We start from the raw sequence: 10,285 nt of genomic DNA, 5'->3' as shown, positions 1-10,285 counted from the left end.
GGGAGAGAGAAAGTGTGGTTGGGTCCAGTTTGGGGCACGCCAGGCCAAGGTGTCTAGAACACTCTCGAGGAGCTAAGAGGCAGCCAGAGATGGCAACACTTATGTCTGAGCTTGAACTCCTCCTCTTCAGGCTTTCCTTGACCTCCTGTGCTACACGCTGTCCACGCGCCCTGCACCCGTGGCCTGACCACGTGACTCCACCAGTGGCCAACCGGCTTGCCATTTGCATTACCTCCGGCTGCCATAAATGATACCGCAGACCGGGGGCTTACGCAACAGCCGTGCGCTGTCTCACGGTTCTGGAGGCTGGACGTCTGAGGTCAAGGTGCCCGCAGGGGTTTCCCCTGAGGCCTCTCTCCTCGGCTCACAGATGACCGTCTTCTCCCTGTGTCCTCACAGGGTCGTCCCTCTGTGCCGGTAGTGTTTTAACCTCTACTTTTTATAAGGATACCTGTCAGGCTGGATTAGAGCCCACCAGGATGACCCCATTTTAACTTCATTACCTCCCTAAAGATTCCACCTCCAAATAGGGTCACATTTTGAGGCATGGGGGGGTTAGGGCTTCAGTGTATGAATTTTGCCCATAACGCAGCCGGCTCAGTCGCTGAGCCCTAGTAACAAGGCCCCCTCCTGGGACCCCTCAGCCTGGGGGAGCACGGATCCTGGGGGAGCAGGGGGCTGTTGCCAGGCCCCAGTGCCATACTGTCCCTTAGCTCCACCAACATGGCCATACCAGGTTAATCTCTTCATTAACCTCTCTTCGGTTTCCCCTCGACTGTGTCAGCTCTTCCTTGCCAAGACCCATGACTGCCCACCCACTTTCCATCCCTCGGCTCTAGGCTAACTTCTACAGGAATCTTAGGAGCCTATCGCAGACCTGAAATCCCAAAGGAGCTCCTAGAAACCCAAGGGCCCACCCCTGTGCTGGTATTTCCCAGAGATTGAGGGGTGGGGTCTATGCTCCCGCCTTCCCTGCAGCCCTGACCAGTGAACATCGGGACGCTGAGTGACTTTCCAGTTCAGACACCCACAGGTGATAAAAGCAAACCGAGACCTAAATCTCACGCCTTATACAAAAATGACCTGTAAACGGGTCAAGGGCTTAAGTGGAAAGTGTGAATTCATAAAGCTTTTAGGTTTTAGGGACCTGGACCTGGGACCTCAACCCAGACCTAGGCAAAGAGCTCTTAGACTTTACACGGAAAGGGTGCCCCGTGGAAGGGAAAGTCAGTAAGCGGGACCTCCGAAGAATTCAACACTTTTGCCCCACACAAGACGCCAGGAGGAGGGTGACGTACTGGGAAGCACACCTGCAAAGCACACATCCGACAAGGATGGGCAGCTAGAACGCTCACAACTCCACGGTATGAAACCCAACAATTCAAACCGGAAGATGGGCACGAACAGACACTTTGCCCGAGGAGTCACACAGGTGGCAAAGGAGCACGTGAACACGCTCAGGATCGTCGCCCTTGGAGCGGCGTGGACTGCAACCATGGTGGGAAACCGGCGCACGCGCACGCTGGCGACGAACACGAACCACAGCGCGACACCGATGCTGGACAGAAGGTGCCGGCAAAACGGTGCGGCCCCTCTGGGAACCAGGTTGGCATTTTCTTTCAAGACTAAATGTGCAACTTACCACAGAAGCAGCAGCGGCACTCTTGGGCATTTAGCCCAGAGACACGAAAACCTACGCTCACGCAAAGACCTCTACACAAACGTTCATCGCGGCTGTGTTTGTAATAACCCTGGAATGGAAACAACACAGATGCCTGTCCATGGCTGATGGTGAAACCGTGATCCATCCATACCACAGGATGCCACACGGCAGTAAGAAGGAAGAATCTAGGGGGTGCCCGGGTGGCTCAGTCGGTTAAGAGTCTGACTCTTGGTTTGGGCTCAGGTCATGATCTCATGGTTTCATGAGTTCGAACCCTACATCGGGCTCCGCGCTGGCAGTGCAGAGCCTGCTTGGGCTTTTCTCTCTCTCTCTCTCTCTCTCTCTCTCTCTCTCTCTCTCTCTCTCTTTCTCTCTCCCTTCCCCCACTTGCACTGTCTCTCTCTCAAAATAAATAAACTTAAAAAAAAGGGAATAATCTATCGATACCCACAACTACCTGGATGGATCCTAAAGCTGTTATCTGGGGTGAAGAAAGTCAATCCCAACAGGTTATATTCTATGAGTCTAATTATATGACATTCTCGAAATGACAACATTATAAAGATGGAGAATGGACAAGTAGTTGCTAGGGAGAGAGGGGCAGGAAGGAGAGGAGTATGATTATAAGAAGGGCGCCACGAGGGACCTTGTGAGGATGGAACCATTCTGTATCTTGACTGGTGGCGGATAGGACAGAACGGTCCATCTCTCTCCCTCTGTCCCTCTGTTGCCCTCTGTCTTCCCCTCTCTCTCTGTCTTGAGACACAGCCGCTATGCTGTAAGGAAGCTCACACCCCAGGGTGTGGGTGAGCCAGCCAACAGCCTTGGCTAGACCCCGAGATGATGCCAGCATCATCAGCAGGACACGAGAGCGACAAAGCCTCCAGATGACCCCAGCCTCAGCACCAAGTCACCCTGAGACTGTGAGCCTTCCAGCCGGTGCCACAGCTGTTGTGGGCACAGACCCACCGGGTGTGTGAAAGATAACACAGGAATATCATCATTGGAAGGCACGAAGGGTTGGGAGCCTTGCTCTCTGGGCCGGGTCAGCACCTCCGGATCAGGCCTGCTGTCCTTGAGGCGTTACACGCTCTGCTCACTGGCTCCATCCAGCCCTCACGCAGCCCCACCTCCGAGGGGACGGCCAGGGGGAGGGCCGTGCGAGCAGCCTTCCAAGGCTCCTCGCTTCCCTCCCCACTGGATGACTGTGCATTTCCAACCCCCTCACACACCACAGTGCAAAAGGCAAGCCTCGGGGGAACACTCCTCTTCTTGGAGTGTGCATCAATGTCCTGGCCAAGACTCTCTCTGGGAGGGAAGGAGCAAAGCACCTTGTCCCCACCCTTCACGCTCCCCACCCCACCCTGCAGCCTGTGGTCAGCTCTAGGCCCCACCCTGTGAGGGGCAGGGGGCTGGAGAGCCCATCCTAGAAGAGCCGGAAGTTGCAGCGCAGCTGTGAGGGGAGTCCCAGGCAGGAAAGACCACAGAGCAGAGCCAACAGCCACATTTGGGGTCCGGGTGGGGGTGACACAGGGCCCCAGACCCAGCCCAGAACCAGGCAGAGACACGCAGAGTCACTGAGGGGGATCCTGAGGGCTGCTGCAGACAGGACCCCTGCCCCTGAGGCCCAAACTGACCTGTAGCTGGAGGGCACCCCCCTCCCCCACCCCCCGAGCCTCAGTGGCTGCAGATCATGGGCCAGGATGGCAAGAACTTCAAAGACAGCCTCCTCTTGGTGCTGTAGAGATTTGTCGGCCTCTCAGGGGGATCCTGCAGAAATCCTAATGGGTTTTCTTAGAGGAAGATCCAGAGGATGCAAATGAACCCGTGTCTCCCTTCATTAGGATGGGAAATGCTCGCTCACGGCACACAAGTGGGATTTTACAAAATCCACTTTGCCAACCCACGCGGAGCACCTACAGCAGCACGAGGAGCCATGCTCACGAAGGGCGGCCTCCTGCAAGGACAGGACCGGTGGAAGGGCACTGGCAGGTTGGATCGGGCCTCCCCAGTCTAAGGCTGGGAGAAGGAGCTTTCTGTGTGAACCCTCCCTTGACTTCCTGTCTGGCAGATGGGAAACACCGTACCTGGCCCTGTCTCCTGCGGGGAGGGTACCGGCTTCCCCTCCTGGGGCAGGCACTCCCCTCGCTCAAGCTGACTTCAGGGCCAAGCTACAGACGTGACTAAGGAGCCTACTTCCAACTTGGCCACGGGGTCCCTAGGGCCTCACACGTCACGGCTGGAGAATGACCAGGACCCCTGGGACGAAGCCACGCTAGGCAGTGGCCTCTTTACAAGTACCCAGATTCAGGCCCTAAGGTTATCGTGACTACGTCGAGGCGGTCACCAGGTGGGACCCCATCTTACAGATAAGGAGACTGAGGTTCAGAGAGGTGACCTGCCAGGCACAGGCTGGTGTCTGGCATCCCGACCCGGTGGGGAGCTGCAGGCCCCTTTTACAGGTGGGAACGCTGAAGTCCAGAGAGGGCATGAAGAAAGTCAAGGTCACACAGCCTTGTGTGGCAGCAGTAGGGAGTGATGTTCTGTTTGCTGAATGTATTTGGTGATACGGTGTCCTATCAAGGCCATGAAGGTCCAGCTTCTACCCTTAGGTGAGCCCCCTAGTGGCCGACCACCTATTCTTTCGTGCCCCGGCCTGCGGGGACAGCCCCACTCTCCCAGCTTACATGCCCGAGACAGGCACCCGGGAATTGAGGACTGCCCTGTCAGCCAGCTACGTGTTTCACCCCTCACAGCAGGCCAGCTCCTCAAGCTTTAGCACAAGGCTGGCGGTGAGGTTGGTAGGAGCGAACCCCAGTCAGTAGAAAGGGGAACCCTAGACCCAGAGGGCCCAAGTGATCTGTCTGTTTTCTCTAATTCTAACAATTTCTGCTGCTCCCTTCCACAGAGGATCTCTGTAATTTAGTCCTGGGGTCAGCAAGCTTATCTGGACATTAAAAGTTAATTTCTTCTCTGTTCCTCCTACCTATCATGACCTATGCGAGGGCTTTTTCCCCCCAAAAGCACAAACCTTGCATCCTTGTAAAATAAAACATTCAAACAGCAATTCCAAGGTTTGAGCTGAACTTGCCAACTGAGGCAGGCGTTGCACAGGAAGGCCCTCAGCCCAGGGTCAGAAGAAAATTCGGCACCCAGTATGTCATGGGGCCCAGCACCTAGATGGTGTTGGCCTGCTGGAATGTTCTGTAGCCACTGGGAGTCCTGTGCTTGATGCTCTGGGCACCCGGGAAAATATCTATGTTCTGGCAGTGAGTGTGGCCCCGTGGCCTACAGAGCCAAGATCCTGGCACAGCCATCTGGCTCTCAATTCTGGTCCTGACGCCAGCTGGCTGTGTCCATTTGTTTCCACAAGACCCTGGACAAGTCATGACAACTGTCCACGCCTAAGCTCCTTGGCCACAAAATGGGGTGAAGACTAACTACGCCCAAAGTATTAAGCCCACACCTGGCCAAGAGTTAACACCCACAGACTGGGTGTTATTATTAAAGCAGAGCCCCGAATTTTCTGCTACTGGGAAATAAAAAGCATGCTGAGGAAAAAATTTTCTAGGAGGAAATACACCAGAGTGGTAATAGCTGTGCTCTGGGGAGGTGGATGGGTCTTTTTTTTTTTTTTTCCTTAGACCTTATTTCCCAAACTTTCTGTAGTGTTTTATCTTCTTTGATACTAAAAACACATTGACATGAAAATAGTGCATCTGAGGGGCGCCTGGGTGGCTCAGTCAGTTGAGCATCTGACTCTTGATTTCGGTTCAGGTCATGATCCCAGGGTTGCAGGATTGAACCCCACATCAGGCTCTGTGCTGAGCGAGGAGTCTGCTTGGGATTCTCTCTGTCTCTTCCCCTCTCCCCTGCTTGCTCTCTCTCTCTCTCAAATATTAAAAATTAAAAAAAAATAGTGCATCTGATCATTCCTGCACTCAGGAGCCACGTGCTGTCTGCAGGTGGCACTGGGAAGAGATCGGGTGGGGTCAGGTGACAAAACAGACTGGAATCAACCCTGTGTCACAGGAAGCTACTGGGTGGGAGGAGGCCCCTGGCCCAGTGTAAGGTGGAGAGTCAGGTGGGGAGTGAGAAAGCTTCCTGGAGAAAATGACATCTTACCCCTTCTTAGAGGGGAGGAGGCCATTTGATGCAGTCCCTGTGAGAGGTTCACGGGTGGACACGAGGGCTCACGACTCAGAAATGTGACCTATATCGTGAGGCATGTGCCAAGCACCCCCAACTTCCTCAGTGGGGACATCCCGGGGCGGGGGTCACACGAGCCTCACCCCAGAGGAACAGCCCCTCTGAGCCAAGCACCTCACATGGGACTTCGTGGCCAGCACCTCAGATTCTCCAACAGCCTGGTGAGGTCAGATTCCTCATCCCCCACTACAGTTGAGGAAACTGAGGCTCAGAGAAATCTGGGGCTTATCCAAGGTGACTCAGGGCACAGATCCAGACCAGATCTGTGGGCCACCAGCACTAGCCATTCTTCACCACCTGCCTCCAGGGCTGTCTCTCTCCAAGTGCAAAAGTGAGCCCCTGCCAACCCTGCCCTTCAGTTTTCCTGTCCCCCAGCCCTAGAGTGGGTGGCCCCCCACCCTCTGCTCAGGGGGGTCTCATAGGCTTCCTTTCTCGAAGCCTGTAGGGGCCACTTAGGAGTCCTACCTGCTGCCCTTAGGGAGCCCCCCTCCCCAGACCTCTCTGCCCTCACTCAGCTGGCTGTCCCCCCTGCAGCTGAGGCAGCTGGGCTGACCATGAACTAGGAAGGGTATCCTTCCCTCTGCCCAGCGTCAAAGCCTCCCCCTACCCGGGAAGGCCCCCTTCCCTGCAAGTAATTGGCACTGAGGGCAAAAGCAATCCTAAAGAATTCTGTTTTTCCCCAGCTTTCCAGAAGCATAATTCATCGCACAACGTGATGATGTGATGCATGCATACACCGTGAAATATTTGCCATACTCAGGTTAATTAACACATCCATCACCTCATATTACCTGTTTGTTTGTTTCTGTGTGTTGAGAACACTTAACATCTACTCTCTTAACAACTTTCAAGTATATAATATGGTCTTCTTCTTCTTTTTTTTTTAAAGTTTATTTATTTTTGAGAGAGACAGAGACAGCACAAGTAGGGAAGGAGCAGACAGGGAGAGAGAGAGAATCCCAAGCAGACTCCATGCTGCCATTGCAGAGCCCGACTCGGGGCTCGAACTCACCAAACCCTCATGAAACCGAGAGATCATGACCTGAGCCGAAACCAAGAGTCAGACACTTAACTGACTGAGCCACCCGGGCGCCCCACCCTACTGTCTTCTTAACTACAGTCATCATGTTGTACGTCAGATCCTCAGCACCTACGCATCTTACAGCGGAAAGTCCGTGCTCTCTGACCAACACCACCCCCTCCTCCCACCCGACCCACAGCCCCTGGCAACGGCCATCCTGCTCTCCGCTTCTGAGTCTGACACTTGTTTTAGCTTCCACATGTAAGTGATGCCATCTTTCTCTGTCTGGCTTATTTCCCTTAGCATAATCCCCTCCAGGTTCATCCATGTTGTTGCAAATGGCAGGACTGCCTCCTTTTTATGGCTGAAAAACATTCACAAGGGCCAAGCCATGGAAACAACCTAAGTGTCCCTCGATGGATGAACAGATCAAGAAAATATGGGCTATGCCCACAGTGGAATATTATCCAGCCCTACAGAATTCTTGGGGAACACAGCTCCCTCCCGTCCCTGTCATTTACCAGCACTCTACCAAGTGTTTTCGACTCTGAAAAACCTAGAAATGCATAGAAAACAGACTGGAAGGGCCTTTGCTTTGCCTCAGTGGAGCCCTGCAAGGTTTATTTTCTTCTTTCTGCTCTCCCGGACTCTCTAAATCTGAAACGGTGGTGATCAGGCATTACTTTTGTAATCACCAACAATAACTCTTAATGAGTTATTAAGGAGGACTTTCATCAGAATTCAAGGTCGGGTCCTTTTATAGATGAGGAAGTTGAGCTGGTGAACTAAATACCCAAGGTCACAGGGCTGATGCCTGGCAGGGAAAGGAGGAAACCCAGGTGTGTCTGACTCCCACCTGGCAGGTGACTCTGGGGCAGAGACAGGAGTAAGAAGGCCCGTCTTCCGCTCTCAGGACTGGGGATGTTCTAACGGGAGGTGGTCGAACAAGGAGACAGATCACCACACTGGCCCCCAGCTGTCTCTGACGCCTTATACCTTCACGCCCCATGCTGCCCTGGCTTTGTTTCATCTGCTCTTTTTAGTTACTGCCTTGCTGTGTGATTCTGGTGAGTCACTAGACCTCTCTGTGCCTCCATGTCCTCATTTTTAAATCAGAGGTGACTATTTCTTGGGACAATCAAATGAGATCCTGAGTGAGAGAGGTAACTGTGGAAGGCTGTAACATGGGCCAAGAAACAAAAGTGTGTGCAAGATGGGGAAATCGAGGCAAGACCACATTACATTCCAGGTTTCCTGCGTCCTACCTTAGTGCACTGCTGCATTTAACTCACCTTTGGGGGGACCACCTAGGATCACCTCATACTGTCTTCAAGCAAACCTGCAAGATGAGTTCCATTGTTCTTACCCTGCACTAGACGCGACTGATGGTGCACAAAAAAACCGAAATCAGCTTGCCCAAAGCACACAACTAGGAAGGAAGGTGACTGGAAGTCAAACATAGGGGCCCCTAACTTCCTACTACACCCCCTAATTTCTCCTGTGTTCTTGTGGGCCATCCTTGTCTGTTTTTTCAAAGCTGGGCAGGAGGCCAAGAGAGGGGACACAGGGAAGGGCTGATTTAAGAGGATTCTGTGTGCAAAAGGCAGACCTCGAGGTCACAGGAGGCATCCTGGACAGAAGCACCACACTTCTTTCCCAGGGATGGTTTAAGAATGAAGCTTTCTCTGTAGGGGAAACATCATATTTATTTCTAGCACTTTAACTAGGTGGGGTACATTCTAACAGCCACACCAAAGCACACCCACCAATTCAGTCTCGACGCCATGCATCTGCGTTGCTAAGTCAGTTCATCTACAGTCACAGATGCTGTGGCTTTTTAGATAGCTTCGTTGCATCAGAATTCTGTTAGTAGGACAAATGGAAAAAGAAGGGAAACTCTTACAGAGCACTTTAAAAGAAGTATTATACTGTTTTCTAATCCACAGAGACACTCTAGCTAACTGGCAGCCAAGTGTTACCAACAGGACTCTTGCATTAATGAACATCTGCCCCATCCATCCATCCATCCACCCATCCATCCATCCATCTATCCATCCATCCGTCAGTCGGTCGATCCATCCATCCATCAATCCATCCATCCATCCATCCATCCATCCACCTAACCATCCATCCATCCATCCATCCATCCACCTACCATCCACCCATCCATCCATCTATCTACCCATCCACCCATCCACCCATCCATCCATCCATCCATCCATCCACCTGCCATCGATCCATCCATCTATCCACCCATCTATCCATCCATCCATCCATCCATCCATCCATCCATCCATCCATTTTTACTATGTACAAAAGTCTGTGCTGGAGCCTCACATCCATTAGATGGCTACCATCCAAAAAAAGCCCCAAACAAACAAACAAACAGATAGAAAATAACAAGTGTTGGTGATGATGTAGACAAATTGGGACCCATATGCCCTGCTGGTGGGAATGTAAAACGCTGCAGTTACTATGAAAAACAGTAAGGTGGTTCCTCAAAAAATTAAAAATAGAATTACCATGTGATCCAGCAATCCCACTTCAGAGTATTTACTGAAAAGAATGAAAAGTGGGTCTCAAACAGGTATTTGCACACCTATGTTTATAGTAGTAATTCTCACAATAGCCAAGAGGCAGAAACAACCCAAGTGACCATCAACATTTTTTTCCTAGTGATGAATGGATACATAAAATGTAGAATACCCATACAGTGGAATATTATTTTGCCTTAAAAAGGAAATTCTTATACACGCTACAACACGGACAAATCTTGAGGACACTATGCTCAGTGAAATAAGCCAGTAACAAAAGGACAAACACCATGTGATCCCACTTACATGAGGTCCCTAGAGAAGTCAGATTCCTAGAGACAGAAAGTAGGAGGGTGGGTGTCAGGGCCCGGGGGATGGGATGGGGAGTTAGTATTCAGGAGGGACAGTTCTAGTTGGAGAAGATGAAAAGGCTTTGGAGAAGGATGGTGGGGACGGTTGCACAACAGTGTGAATGGGCTTGTCACTGAACTGGATGCTTAAAGAACGGTTAAAACGGTAAATTTTATGTCATGTGTATTTTACCACAAAAACGTCTATACTGGATACTTTCTATGAGGGTATAAAAAGAGTTATAATAATGGTAAAGACCACTGATAGGAGTGTTCATGGGGGCCAGGCGCCATTACGAGCATGTTACATCCAATACCTCATTTATTCCCTGCAACACTCATTAAGGTCTATACTCTTACTGTGGCCATTTTACAAATGACATCTCTGCTCAACCCCGACATGGAGCTGGGAGTCGACCTCCGGGAGGTTCATTTCCACAGATGGAATCAGCCAGGCTCCCCTGTGCTCTTGGCTGAGTTCTTTCAGCCCATGGAGGCCCCGGCAGGA

The sequence above is a fragment of the Panthera uncia genome, chromosome A2 (genome assembly GCF_023721935.1).
Source record: "Panthera uncia isolate 11264 chromosome A2, Puncia_PCG_1.0, whole genome shotgun sequence".
Lineage (NCBI taxonomy): Eukaryota > Metazoa > Chordata > Mammalia > Carnivora > Felidae > Panthera > Panthera uncia.
This window is presented reverse-complemented; position numbering follows the sequence as displayed.